The sequence below is a fragment of the Lotus japonicus genome, chromosome 3 (assembly GCF_012489685.1).
Source record: "Lotus japonicus ecotype B-129 chromosome 3, LjGifu_v1.2".
In the NCBI taxonomy this organism is placed as follows: domain Eukaryota; kingdom Viridiplantae; phylum Streptophyta; class Magnoliopsida; order Fabales; family Fabaceae; genus Lotus; species Lotus japonicus.
In genome coordinates, this window is record NC_080043.1 from 26286388 (window position 1) to 26299158 (window position 12771).

At 38.3% G+C, this 12771-nt stretch overlaps 1 non-coding gene and 1 pseudogene across 1 annotated transcript; one reads left to right on the plus strand and one right to left on the minus strand.

The window, feature by feature from the left end:
• Positions 1-3062: 3062 nt before the first annotated feature.
• LOC130709599 (small nucleolar RNA R71) lies at positions 3063-3169 on the plus strand. The gene has a single exon (XR_009010077.1). It is a non-coding gene; the product is annotated as a small nucleolar RNA R71 (small nucleolar RNA).
• A 4850-nt stretch (positions 3170-8019) lies between these two features.
• LOC130748439 (cytochrome P450 71D10-like) lies at positions 8020-10006 on the minus strand (annotated as a pseudogene).
• Between the last annotated feature and the right edge of the window lie 2765 nt (positions 10007-12771).

A 12771-nucleotide genomic window follows, 5' to 3' on the forward strand; every position in this document is an offset into this window, starting at 1 on the left:
GAAACTATAAGTTTCCAAGTACATTCGTACTCTTTCGCTCGATGAGCAGGTTATTGTTAGGCTATCTAAAGTTTAGCCGGAAACTATGAGTTTCCAAGTACTTCGGTACCTTTTCGCTCGATGAGCAGTTTATTGATTGGCTATCTAAAGTTTAGCCGGGAACCATGAGTTCCAAAGTACGTTCTTTCTTCTCTTGATTAATTCATTTTGTCGCAGAATCGACATTTACCTTAGGGTATTCTTTTAGAGACATTAAGTTATTTAGAACACGTGGCGACGTGTCGAGTGAGGACGGAGACGTTGTTTGGCTAATCACTTGCATTCATGCACTCATTTTGAGGTTAATACACGGCGTGATACCGGACCTCGGTGGATTCCAAAATGGTCATAAGACCCGGATTTCCATATTTAGGACACTACGGTGGTCCTTAGTAGCAGACGGAATGGCAGACCTACGGGTTCACTGCTGATCTGACTACTTTTGTGTGGTGTAAGAGACACGCGAGCAGGGAGGTACCCACCGTGGCTGGTGTTAGGGTCGTCTCGTTGATGTCCATCCTTTTCTTCTGGAATGCATCTTGTTAACCAGCATTGCATTTCATGCAACATACATTCTGACTTAGTTGCTGAGTGTGATTGGTACTTGTTTATCCTATTTGAGGCATGCTAATTGTTATTATGATCTTTTATATTCATTGTGATACATGCAACCCTAGGATGTTATCCCTAAACTTATAAGCCCGAGAGGCTAATAATTATTATCCTGTATATTCTGGCTTTATTATTTATATAATTCTTTGGAGTTGACCCTCGCGTCTTCTGTGTGTGTTTGGGCGGACTACGCCATTGTCAGATGAGTATGGCGGATTGGTTTACGATGGTCAGCCCTTCGGGGGGGACCGGATTCGAGATGCTTGACCAGGACGACCCAGGTGCATGGGTGGTCGACCCCGTAGGCCACCGTGCGACCTACACCGGTCGGATCATGGAGGACCGTGTTGACCGATTCAGACGCTTGACAGAGGGGGTATTGAGGAGACATATATTGAGCTTCAACTTGCCGCCCGGCGTGCATTGTGGACCCGGCTTGGGAGGACCACCACCACCACCATTATCTTCGGATGATGAGGACCCCTCTGAGGAGGTGCCAGTGGGTGGGACTTCGACGGAGTCCAGTTCGTTTACTGCTGCTGTTATCGAGGATCATGGTCCGGGCCCCGAGCCCGAGAGATCAGTGCAGGAGCGCGTCAGGGTGGATAGAGAGGGTAGGATTGTGTATGTCGACTTAGTTGTCCTGGATGCAGATTCGGACGACGACCACGCTAGCGTGTAGGATCGAGTGCTAGTGTGGGCTCCTCGAGTTGGGATTAGTGTAGGAGTAGTGTCGTAGCTCTGACCGTCATGTTTTCAGATTCGGGACAGGGTAGTTTCCTACCGGTAGCTTTTTGTGTGGTTTTCCTTATGGAGATCATAGAGAGCTGGTTGGATTTAGGAGGTCTTTTCTTAGGCCGCTGGGCCAACTTGTTCTCAGTTTTTGAGGTATAGTGTTGCGGACACAGGATTTTACCTTGGACTGTACATTTTGCCTTCGGGCGTTACTTTCTTTCTGTTACCCGTCACTGGAGGTTACTCGTGACGTGGTTTGTATTAGCGGGGCATGTATATATAGTTGTATATTAGTTTTCTTTTATCTTTTGTTGAGGAGTTTATTGTTTCCTGTCTTTAATTATATTGTCGAAAAAAAAAATAATTCACGTTTTTCCGCTTAAGTTTTCTTTTGGTTACTAAAGTGACGCCACCGGAAATCGGGGTGTTACAATGGTGAGCGGCATCAAATTGATACTCGCTCCAAGGTCACACAAGGCTTCCACATCCGCCATGCCTTCAATTTCCACCGGAATAGTAAACTTCCGGGGTCCCTTCTTTTCTTAGGCATCTTCCGCTGCAAAATGGCACTACATTCCTCCGTCATCAACACCGTCTCATCTACTCCCTTCAACCTTCTTCTCTTATGCAAAATATCCTTCATAAACTTAGCATATAAAGGCATTTGCTCCAAAGCATCAGCAAAAGGAATACTAATGTGGAGCTTTTTGAAAACATCAACAAACTTTGAAAACTTTTTATCTAAGCTCCTCTTAGCCAATGCTTTAGGGAACGGAACCTTGCTAGTTTCAGGAGTAAGATCAACTTCCTTTCTCACCTTAATAGGCACAACTACTTCTCCTCCCACTATCTCCTCTCTCTTTTCTCCCTCTGTTTTTTCCTTCAATTCATTCATCACTCTCCCACTTCTAGTGGCTACAACAGAGGCATTTTCTTGCTTAGGATTGGGGATAGTGTCGGAAGGGAATTTACCTTGAGGTCTCTCGGCTATTTGCTTGGCCAGCTGGCCAAATTGATTCTCAAGATTCTTGATAGCCGCCTCTTGATTCTTGTAATTGTTCTCCGTCCGGTTGATGAAAGTTTCCACCAACTCTTCTAAGCTCTTCTTGGAACCACTACCTTCACCTTCTCCTCGCTCTTGAGGTTGTCTTGAGCTTTGGCCTTGGAAACCTTGGCTAGGAAATTGTCTTTGAAAGCCATTTCCTTGCCCACTACTACCTTGCCTCCAAGAAAAATTAGGGTGATTCCTCCATCCTGAATTGTAAGTATTTGAAAATGGGTCATTCCGAGCTTGACCCATAGCCTTCACTTCCTCCTCCGGTCTAGTCTCTGTGCATTCTTCGCTGTCATGTGGCCCTCCACAAGTCACACACTCCACCTTGGCAACTCGACCACCAATCTTGGTAATCTTCATTTGATTTTGAATCTCATTCATTTGCTTGGAAAGTTGCTTGTTGGAGGCCATAAGTTGATCATAAGCTTCAACCTCAAGGACTCCTCTTCGGGCTTGGCGATCATTACTAGAGTTCATGGCTCTTATAGCCATTTTTTCAATCAACTCATACCCCACTTGTAGAAGTAAGGCATCGAACTCTCCACTTGAAGCCGCATCCAAACCAAACCTCGAAGAATATTGGAGACCATCATAGAACTTTGCCACTTGTTCAGCTTGAGTAAGGTTATGTTGAGGATACCTCCTCAAGAGCTTCTTGAACCTCTCCCAAGCTTCATAGAGATTCTCATCGGTGGATTGAGTAAAAGTCATGATGTCATTCTTGAGCTTTCTCAAGAGGGCTCTTGGAACAAACCTTGTGGTGAACTTCTCAGCCAAGTCTTCCCAAGACGTAATGCTACCTTGGGGCTGTGAATTCAACCACTCCTCAGCAGTATCCCTCAATGAAAAGGGGAATAAACTCAAGCGGATGGTGTCCGCTGAAACATTATGAACTCTGTAGGTGTTGCAATTGCGGATAAACCGTTCCATGTGTGCATGAGGATCTTCAAGAGCACCTCCACCGTACTGATTTTGGCTCACCAAATTAATGAATGCCGGCCTCAGCTCAAAAGTTCCCGTGCCATCGGGGGAAACTATGCTGCCCGGATAATCGTAGCTCATGGCAGCCGAGGTGAGGTCTCTAAGAGAACGATTGGCGTTCTCCAATTCTTGCTCTTGAAGTCTTTGAGCAATAGCCTCATTCACTCTTTCTTCAATGTGGGCTTGCATCTCCTCCTCCGTCATATGGGCAGCCATGGCGGCTACCTCAGCAGCTCTTTGTTGAGCTCGTCGACGATGGAGGGTGCGTTCTGGCTCCGGATCAAACAACAGTGGATCCGAACCAAGTCTACTGTGCATAAACTGAAATCACAAAAACAAAGAAAAGGTTAGTAACACCTATTCAATGCAATGCTTAGTAAAACAAACAAACAAACTCTTTAACTTAAACCGAAAACCACAAACAATCCCCGGCAACGGCGCAAAAAACTTGTTGGTCAATTCGCAAGTGTACGAATACCTCCGGGTTTTAAAATATCGAACCACAGGGATTGTGAGTGAGAATTGTTGATTTAAGCCTAAAGTTTGCAAGTTCTTAAAGTAGTAAATTTCAAAGATTGGTGTTGGTTGTTTGTGACAAAAGATTTGCAAAAGAGCAATGTTGAATAAGTTGTGAAAAACAAATGATGGAAAATTGCCTTGGGTTTTTGATCATCTAATCCATTTTAGTCCACCTATCCTATGCATGTGAAACCTTGATTTAACTCTTGTTGTTATAGCCTATGTACTTACTAGTTGATTCCTCACAAGAGTAACTCTCTCAAACTGAAAGATAAGCCCAATTCCTTGTGTACTTAAACATTCATAAGAGGTATGATAGCATGGATATTCAGGCCAACAAAACCCTACCCTCACTTTATGCCTAGAAGCAAGTATAGAAGGATCTATTCCAATTCATGTCCCTAAATCATAACAAATTTCCATTTGATTATAATCTAGCCTATAGCAAAGGTGCACCAAAGCTAAACATGCAATAAGGAATTGAAATACAAGATTGAATCAAGACTCATGCATAGAGATAGGATTTAACAAACTAAAATTTCATAGAATCTCTTAACCCAAAGCAAAAAGTAAACTAGCCACTCATGGCTAGTGAATTCATAAAGAAAATGTAAAGAAAACCTGAGAAAAAATACAAGTTGGAAGCCTCCCTTGACCCCAAAGTTCTCCTCAGCTCTCAAACTTGATCAAAAATGAGTGAAATGTCCAAATGTATCAAAGAAATTGGCCTAAGCCTTATTTATAGGCAAAATAAACGAGGCTGGGCGCTCAGGCGCCAATTCAGAGCGCCTGAGCGCCAATTGCATGTTGAAAAACATGCCTCTGGACCTAATTGGCGCCTAGGCGCCCATTCCCAGCGCCTAGGCGCTTAAGCTCGCCTGAAAAGGACTTTTTGGCTTCTGAAACTCCTCTTTTCAATCCTCTTTAAGTTCTCCATCAATTCCATGCTTCTTGGCCTTCTTTCTCCTTCTGTTTCTGCTCTCCAATCCTAACCAACAAGTCAAGGAAGATTCTAGAAGCTCCAAGAGCTCATTAGCACAAGAGGTCCTTCATAAAACACAACAAAACCATGCAAGTCCTAAACTTTACTTAAAATGCAGGAAAACTCCCTACAAAACTACTAAATTACCAAAACAAAATAAAGACTAAAGAAAAGATAAAAATGCATGAGAATGCATGAAACACTACATGAGACTCAACAAAAAGACTCAAAACACACAAAGAAATGACCCTAAAAACACTACTAAAATAGGGTCATCATCAACCAACACAAAACTCAAATCATAGTCATACAAATCATGAAACCTTCATCATGTATGATCTTAGACTCTACCCACTAGATCCACCCTTACCTTGGCTTTTGGTGTGAAAAGATGATAGAAATGTGATGAAAAGGATGAATGAAGAAGCCCTCTCCTTCCTGCTCCTCTCAGCCTTTGCTTGGTCTTCTTCTTTCTCCCTTGATCCTTCTCTTTCTCTCCTTCTTGCCGCCGCCTCTCTCTCTCCCTCTCTCACTCTTTCTTTCTTTCTTTCTTTTTATGAATGTGTGATGAGAATGAGAGTGTGGAAATGTGTTTCTAACTCAGCCCTTTTGGTCTCTCAAAAGCTGAAAACCCTTCCCCTTTTACCCCTAAACCCGCAGCCCATACACACCTCTCCCAAGCCTTCACAAAAATTTTCAATTTGAAAAGAGACAAGGCATTAATTGCTCATCATTCCCCCCTTTATTCCTTCCACAGATCTGATTTGCATTCAACTAGGAGACATAATCCCCTTAACTCTAGCAAACCAAGTCAACAAACAAGTCTCCTCCCTTCCCTACTCATCAAACTCGACCATGACACCATTCTTGGCTTTCAAGCAACCCAAAATCACTTATCTTGGAGTCCTTGACCTTACAAATAATCATTTCCTATCCCCCCAAATATTATCATATCAATAATAATAACACTATACACTTCAATGCATCAAGAAAATTCACAAATCACTAGCAAGTCACACTTCATCTTTTATTCAAGAATAGATAATTTTATTCATCAAAATAGGGTCTTACAAGGAACGTAGTTAGATTTGAGGAAGACTTGAGGAACTGAAGAAGATAAGGAACATAGTTAGATTTGAAAAGAAATAAAAATGAGAAAAAGCTCAAAAGTCTTAAGAACACTCTCAACGACATTCTTGAGAGTGCTTATACGTTAAATCTCTCTCTGAAATACTCTTAGTATTCTCAAGTGTCAAATATTGTATTCATACTAAAAGAGTAGCTAGATCTTAAACTTTCTACGTCACACTTTGTGAAGGGAATCTAAGTAGAAAAATATTTTCTTGGATTTTGGAGAAGTCCTTGATAATACTTGTTTAAAAAGAACTCCTTGAGAATACTTGTTGAGGAGAAGTCCTGAAGAATACTTGTGAAGTAGAAGTCCTTGATACTTGGCTGATATAGTGGAAAATCTTGGTGGATACCAAGGCTAGACGTAGCCCACTGATTTAGGGTGAACCAGGATAAAATTGTTTGTGTACTTTATTTGCTTTAGTTCTTAACCTCTCATATCTTCTCTGCTGCACTAACACTTTATTTCGAAAAAAGTTTTATGAACTCATATTTGTTTAAATGTTGTTTTTAAAAGACATAATTCAACCCCCTTCTTATGTCCTTGCATTATTTATCAACTAATGCACAAAATAAACAAGAGGGACTTACTTTGAATATTTTATTAGTGTTGAGGATTAAAAATTATAAATTATTTTAAGGGGACCAAATCCTTTTCACCATTTTTTTATAGGGACTAAAAAATATTTAACTCTATGTTTTTAAATGTTAAGCATATTCATTGCATTTCTTATAATATGTTTTTTTTTTCTAGATAGTTAATAAGGAATGAAGGTCGTATAACTTTGACTAATTTTACCTCTGGTTCTACTTATAAGATCCAAAAAACGAATTAACATAGTTTATAAGAACTAGGATAAAATTGTTGTGTGCTTTATCTGTTTTATTTCTTCACCTCTCATATCTTGTCTGCTGCACTAACATTTTGTTTCGAAAAAGGTTTTATAAACTCATTTTTTTTAAAAGGTTATTTTTAAAAGACACAATTCAACCCCTTTCTTGTGTCCTTGCATTCGTTCTCAACTAATGCACAAAATAAACAAGAGGGACTAATTAACTTTAAATATTGTATTAGTGTTGAGGATTAAAAATTGTAAATTATTTTAGGGGATCAAATCCAATCCACCCCTGTTTTCTAAAAAAACATTTAACCCTATGTTTTTAAAAGTTAAACATATTAATTGCATTTCTTATATGTGTTTTTTTCTTTCATTCTTGATAGTTAATAAGGAATAAGAGTCGTATAACTTACGATAATTTTACTTCCGGTCCTATTTATAAGAACCAAAAAATGAATTCACACCGTTTAAGAAATCTAGTTAAAACAGTTAAGTGCTTTAAATTTATTCTCAATTAATATCGAACTTTCAAAAGTACCCCTAACTCACTTTTCTTAATTTATATGCATCATTAATATTTAGGAGAGTGAAAAGAGAAAAAAAGTTCAATCAAATAAAGGCATTCTTTTCAAAAAGTATTTTATACACCCGAAACTTCAAGTCAGTTATTATATTTTGATTCATCGGAAGATTCAAGTTAGCTATTATAAAGAGGACTGAAGTAAACCTCTCATTTAGATCTTATAAATAGGACTAGAGGTAGTTTTTTTTTGTCTTTTAATAAATGTCACCACCCGTTTAGGAAATTGTCGCATATCTCTCAAACAAATGTTTTTCCTGAGATTCAAACTTGTATCGTTATCCTTAAGGAAACCTAACTTAGTTACGGCTAGAACTTATTAGTAAATAATTAGTCATTAATTTCAAAATACATGCAAAGTGGGGGTATAACAATATACTCTCTCCGTTTCTAAATATAAGATTGTCTTAAGACAATTACACTTATTAGAAAAACATGCAATGAGTGGAAACAGTAATCAATTATTAATGGTAATCAAAATTTTGAAATTACAATTGATATACTTTAACAAAAAATATAAGTCACTTTTTTTTTCGCTTCAGAAAACTATTTTTTACAAATTTATTATTAGTAATTATTATTAACAACTAACATTTACCTATAAAAAAATAATTATTTTTCTTAATCTAAGAGAATTAGATAAAAGTAATTTATATATGGAAACAGATGGAGTAATATTTTAGGAGTGCACACCCATTTAGGTTGTTTACCAAACATTTCTACATATCTATTGATATTGACGAGAAATGGGAATCAAGTAGAGGTCTTTAGATTTTCTTAGAGCAAGTCCAAATGACTCAGTCATGTCAAGTTCTTCATTCTTCATTCCATTGAGAAGCTTCCAATCAAAGTGGTAAAGTAATTGAGCAAGTGGCAGCTCAATGGCGGGTAAGGCAAATGCTATGCCCGGGCACATCCTCCTTCCAACACCAAATGGGAGATATTCAAAGTTTGTGCCTGTAAAATTAATTTGGCTATTAAGAAATCTCTCGGGTTTAAAAGTCTCAGCTTCATCCCAATACCTGAAATCTCTTCCAATAGCCCAAATATTGATAGCGACTCTGCTCTTGCTGGTATCTCATACCCATTGATTTGGCATCTCTCCCTACATTCCCTTGGAACTAATAAAGGTATAGATGGATGCAGCCTTAGAACTTCTTTAATAACAGACTTTAAGTATACCAACTTGTGCATGTCTTGCTCATCCACATTCCCCTTCCTATCAAACACCCTTCTTACTTCAGCTTGTGCTTCTTCCATCACCTTTGGGTTCTTTACCATTTCTGACATCCCCCATATCACAACCCCTGAAATTGTTTCTCCACCAGCGCCGAACAAGTCCTGCAACATATTTTACTATCTATTATGTAAACTGGCATGAATTTTTCTTTCACTTTAAAAGGCTAGGAACTCAACACACTTTGTTTCTATTTTTTTTAGTTATAAACGATTACAAAATAATTGGGTGTCATCAAAAGTGGTGTGCACATGATTTTGTTAAAAAGTTACAACCGCAAGTAAGTAGTAATGACCATATAAGCATATATATGAAATTTATAGATAAACCAAAACTGTGAAAATCGGTGCAAGTTAAAGTAAAAAAATTTAGGTATATACTCACCAGGATGATAGCTTTAACATTGTCATCAGTCAAGGTATATTCCGAGTTCTTTTCCTGCTCTAGTTGAAGCTTGAGAAGAACATCGACTATATCTTCAGTACTCCCTGTTTCCTGGTTCCTGGAATCTTCAGTTTTGTGATCATCGATGATGTCTTGCAATATCTTATCAATTTGTCTGTGCAGTTTTTCCATTTTGGCCTTACCCATCCTCTGAAGCACTCTAATAGAAGGATAGAGATCAGCAACACAAAACCCTGCTAGCATCTCCTGTGCTTCCTTCAAAGTTGATATGAACTCTTGTTGGTGTCTGTTTTTCTTCCCGAAAGCTGCACGTGCTGTTATCCCATAAGTCAGTGAGGAAATCTTCTCGGTGAGATTAATAACCGATCCTTGACTAGCAGCTATTGCTTTCACAACCTCTGACACCTCCTCTTCTCTGATGGACCTAAACGATTGTACCCGCTTCGCGCTTAACAGCTCTGTGTTGCATAGTTTTTTCACTTGCCTCCAGTATTCTCCATATGGAGAGAAAACAATGTCTGTAGCATTGTAAGTAAATATTGAGGACAAAAGCAAGTTTGGCCTATCACAAAAATTAAGTTCATGTGTTTTCATAACCTGTTTTGCAATTTCTGGTGAAGTGATTATGATTTGGGATACCTCTCCTAGTTTTAGGTGCATTAAGGGTCCATACTTGTTTGCCAAATTTCTGAGGCTGTGATGGGGCAATGAGCTTGCAATCTGGTGTATGTTTCCTATCAAAGGTAGTGTCCATGGTCCTGGGGGTAAGTTCTTAGAACTTGATCTTTTAAGTGACTTGAATAAGATGATGAGAAAGAGAAGGAAGGCAATGAATGAAATACAGAAAGAGGGGCTCAGCTCCATGGTGGTGATCAGATGTATAATTAAGGTTATAATTAAGGATGGATAGATGGTGTTAGGTAACTTAGGTTATTGATTTTATAGGAAGAATCATTGAGTCATTGACTTTTAAAAGGTTGTCTAAATGACTTATGTGGGTTATTAACTCACAACTCTTGATAAAAAAAAACTCACAACTCAATTGACCAATAATTTTTTTATAGTAAATAAAATATAAAAATTTTAACAAACTTATCTTCAATGTTACTCCCTCCGTTCCCTATTATAAGTCACATTTTTTGAAAATTTTTTTTACAAAATATAAGTCACTTTCTAATATCTAGGAAACATTAAATAATTTTTTCCAAGTTCACCCTCATATTTAATATAAAAGAGATGATAAACTTTAGAAGTATTAACTTGGAGAGAGAAAATCATAGGAAAGTAAATAAGAGTAATCTAGGAAAGTAAATCATTTTTTACAAATTTATTACTAGTAACTACTACTTTTCTTAATCTAAGAGAATTAGTTATTTGTGACTTATATATAGGAACGGAGGAAGTACTAGATTATAAATGAATTAACCCAAATTTTCTAATGAGTCATTTAGATAACTATCTTTCAAAATGCTTTCTAATATGTCTCTACAAATTCTTTTTAATCAAATTAAATCAAGTAATTAAATAATGTGTCATTAATTTTGATCAATCAACACTCCATATGACCAACCTAATTAATTGAGGGGACCACGTAAACTTTTCACATCAATTTTAATTTTGTATTTTTTTAAAATCACATTTAATCCTTATTTTTTTCTTCCATACCATACCTATACCCAAATACCCATATTTCACCACCCTAATCACTATTTCCAAACCCAAAATCCTATGTCCAAGCTTGAAATCACCATACCCAAAATCCTCTGCGCCTCGATCTCAAGCTTGCCTCAAAAACACAACTCTTATAACAAGAAATATCCAAGCGTCCAAGTCCCACATAAAGGAAGTTTTTTTATTTTTAACAGCAAAATTTATTTATAAATAAACAAAGAACATCCCTTTCAAAATTTATTATCCTCCCATTTAAAGGAAGTTAACAACTAATCTAAAAAGAGAAGTCAACTCTGAAAATTATAAAAATAACAACAACAAAAAAAAAGGTTGTGAGTAAACAATCAAACATGTATATGTCCAATGACAACTGTAATGAAGGCCGGAGCACTACTCTGCGAATGAGATCAGAATATCTTGGTCTCTCTCATGAATGATTCTGATATTGTCAACTGCAGTAGTGTCACCACCATATATATATATATATATATATATATATATATATATATATATGTTCCGGTAACCCTGACCGAGGACGGGCAGGACACCCGGGACGGGGCTGGACCCCACGGAACGTCCCTATCAAGGGACGGTTTAGAGGGTCTGGGAGCACCCTACTTATGGGCCCCACCGCCAAGGGTAAGGACAAGGAACCCGGGGCCCACTAGATAGAGGTTGACCTAGGCCAACCACCCTAGGAGTAGGTGGGCTGGTGCAGATCCGTAGGGACCCCCAAACCGTTGGATCACTGTTCCTCTGCAGGTAATCCAACGGTGAGCTGTGTCCCCATGTACGAGCCATGCATGACGTTGCATGGCTCCAACCCTAATTCGACCTCTCCTATATAAAGGGAACACCTCCCCCATTCAAAGGTAACGTATTCTGACTATCCTCACTATACTCACCACTTCACTTACTGACTTCAGCATCGGAGTGCCTTGCAGGAGCCCCTCCCGGGACCTTCACCAGCTTTGGAGTCCTTCAGCACGTCCAGATCCCCTCTCCTACCCTTTGTCAACGGGTAGCTTGGTCTCTCCCAGACCAATATATATATATATATATATATATATAGCTGGAAACCTCCACCATGACCGATCGCCTGAAACCTCACACCCAGAATCCTCTGCGACCCATGCATGTTCTGATGAGGTAGTTAGAACAAGGATTAAAATTAATGTAAAATGTCTACTTGGGTCACCCATCAACGGACTAGGTTCGCCTTGTGAATTGTTAAGCGGTCAATGTTGATGACACATCATCAATTAGATTTAATATGATTAGATTTTTTTATGGGTCGATTGCAAGGGATTTGACCGTTAGAAACTCAATTTGATTCATCTTAAAAAGTAAACATAACGACCTATATAAGACCATTACTTTATTCACATTTGATTTTATCTTTTACCTCATTTTCACTCACACCCTTTTCTCATATCTCTCTTATTATTACTTGTCCTTCTTATTATAAAAATTAAATCAGAGGTACACCTTAATACTTTTTATAAGAGACTATTTAAAGTTTGTGGTGTTAATTTACAAAAATATTCTTATCTAATTGAAGTTTAATTTGACTTTATTTTTTAATGATGCATAAAACTTTTTCCTATTCCAAGCACTGTATTATTGGCAGCGCAACATCCAAAATTATATAATGAGGAAGGGTCCCCTGCACGACCTTCTCAATACTAGTTATCCCGGAGTTGAATTGTACTTCGTTCCTATGCAGCCAAACTGACCACCAACCAGATTTCACACTTGAGAACATGTTGTGACCATGATGGGCAAACAAAAGCCTGACCTCCTCATGTAGGACAGATTTGACTCCAAGCCAATTATAACAGCACATCCACACTGCCCAAGCAAAATTACAAGTTCCCATCAGATGGTTCAAACTTTCCTCTTGCACACCACAGAACACACAGTTGCAAGTTTCCCCTGATTGGAGAATATTCATCTTTCAGATTTTCTTTGGTTTGTGCTCTATCC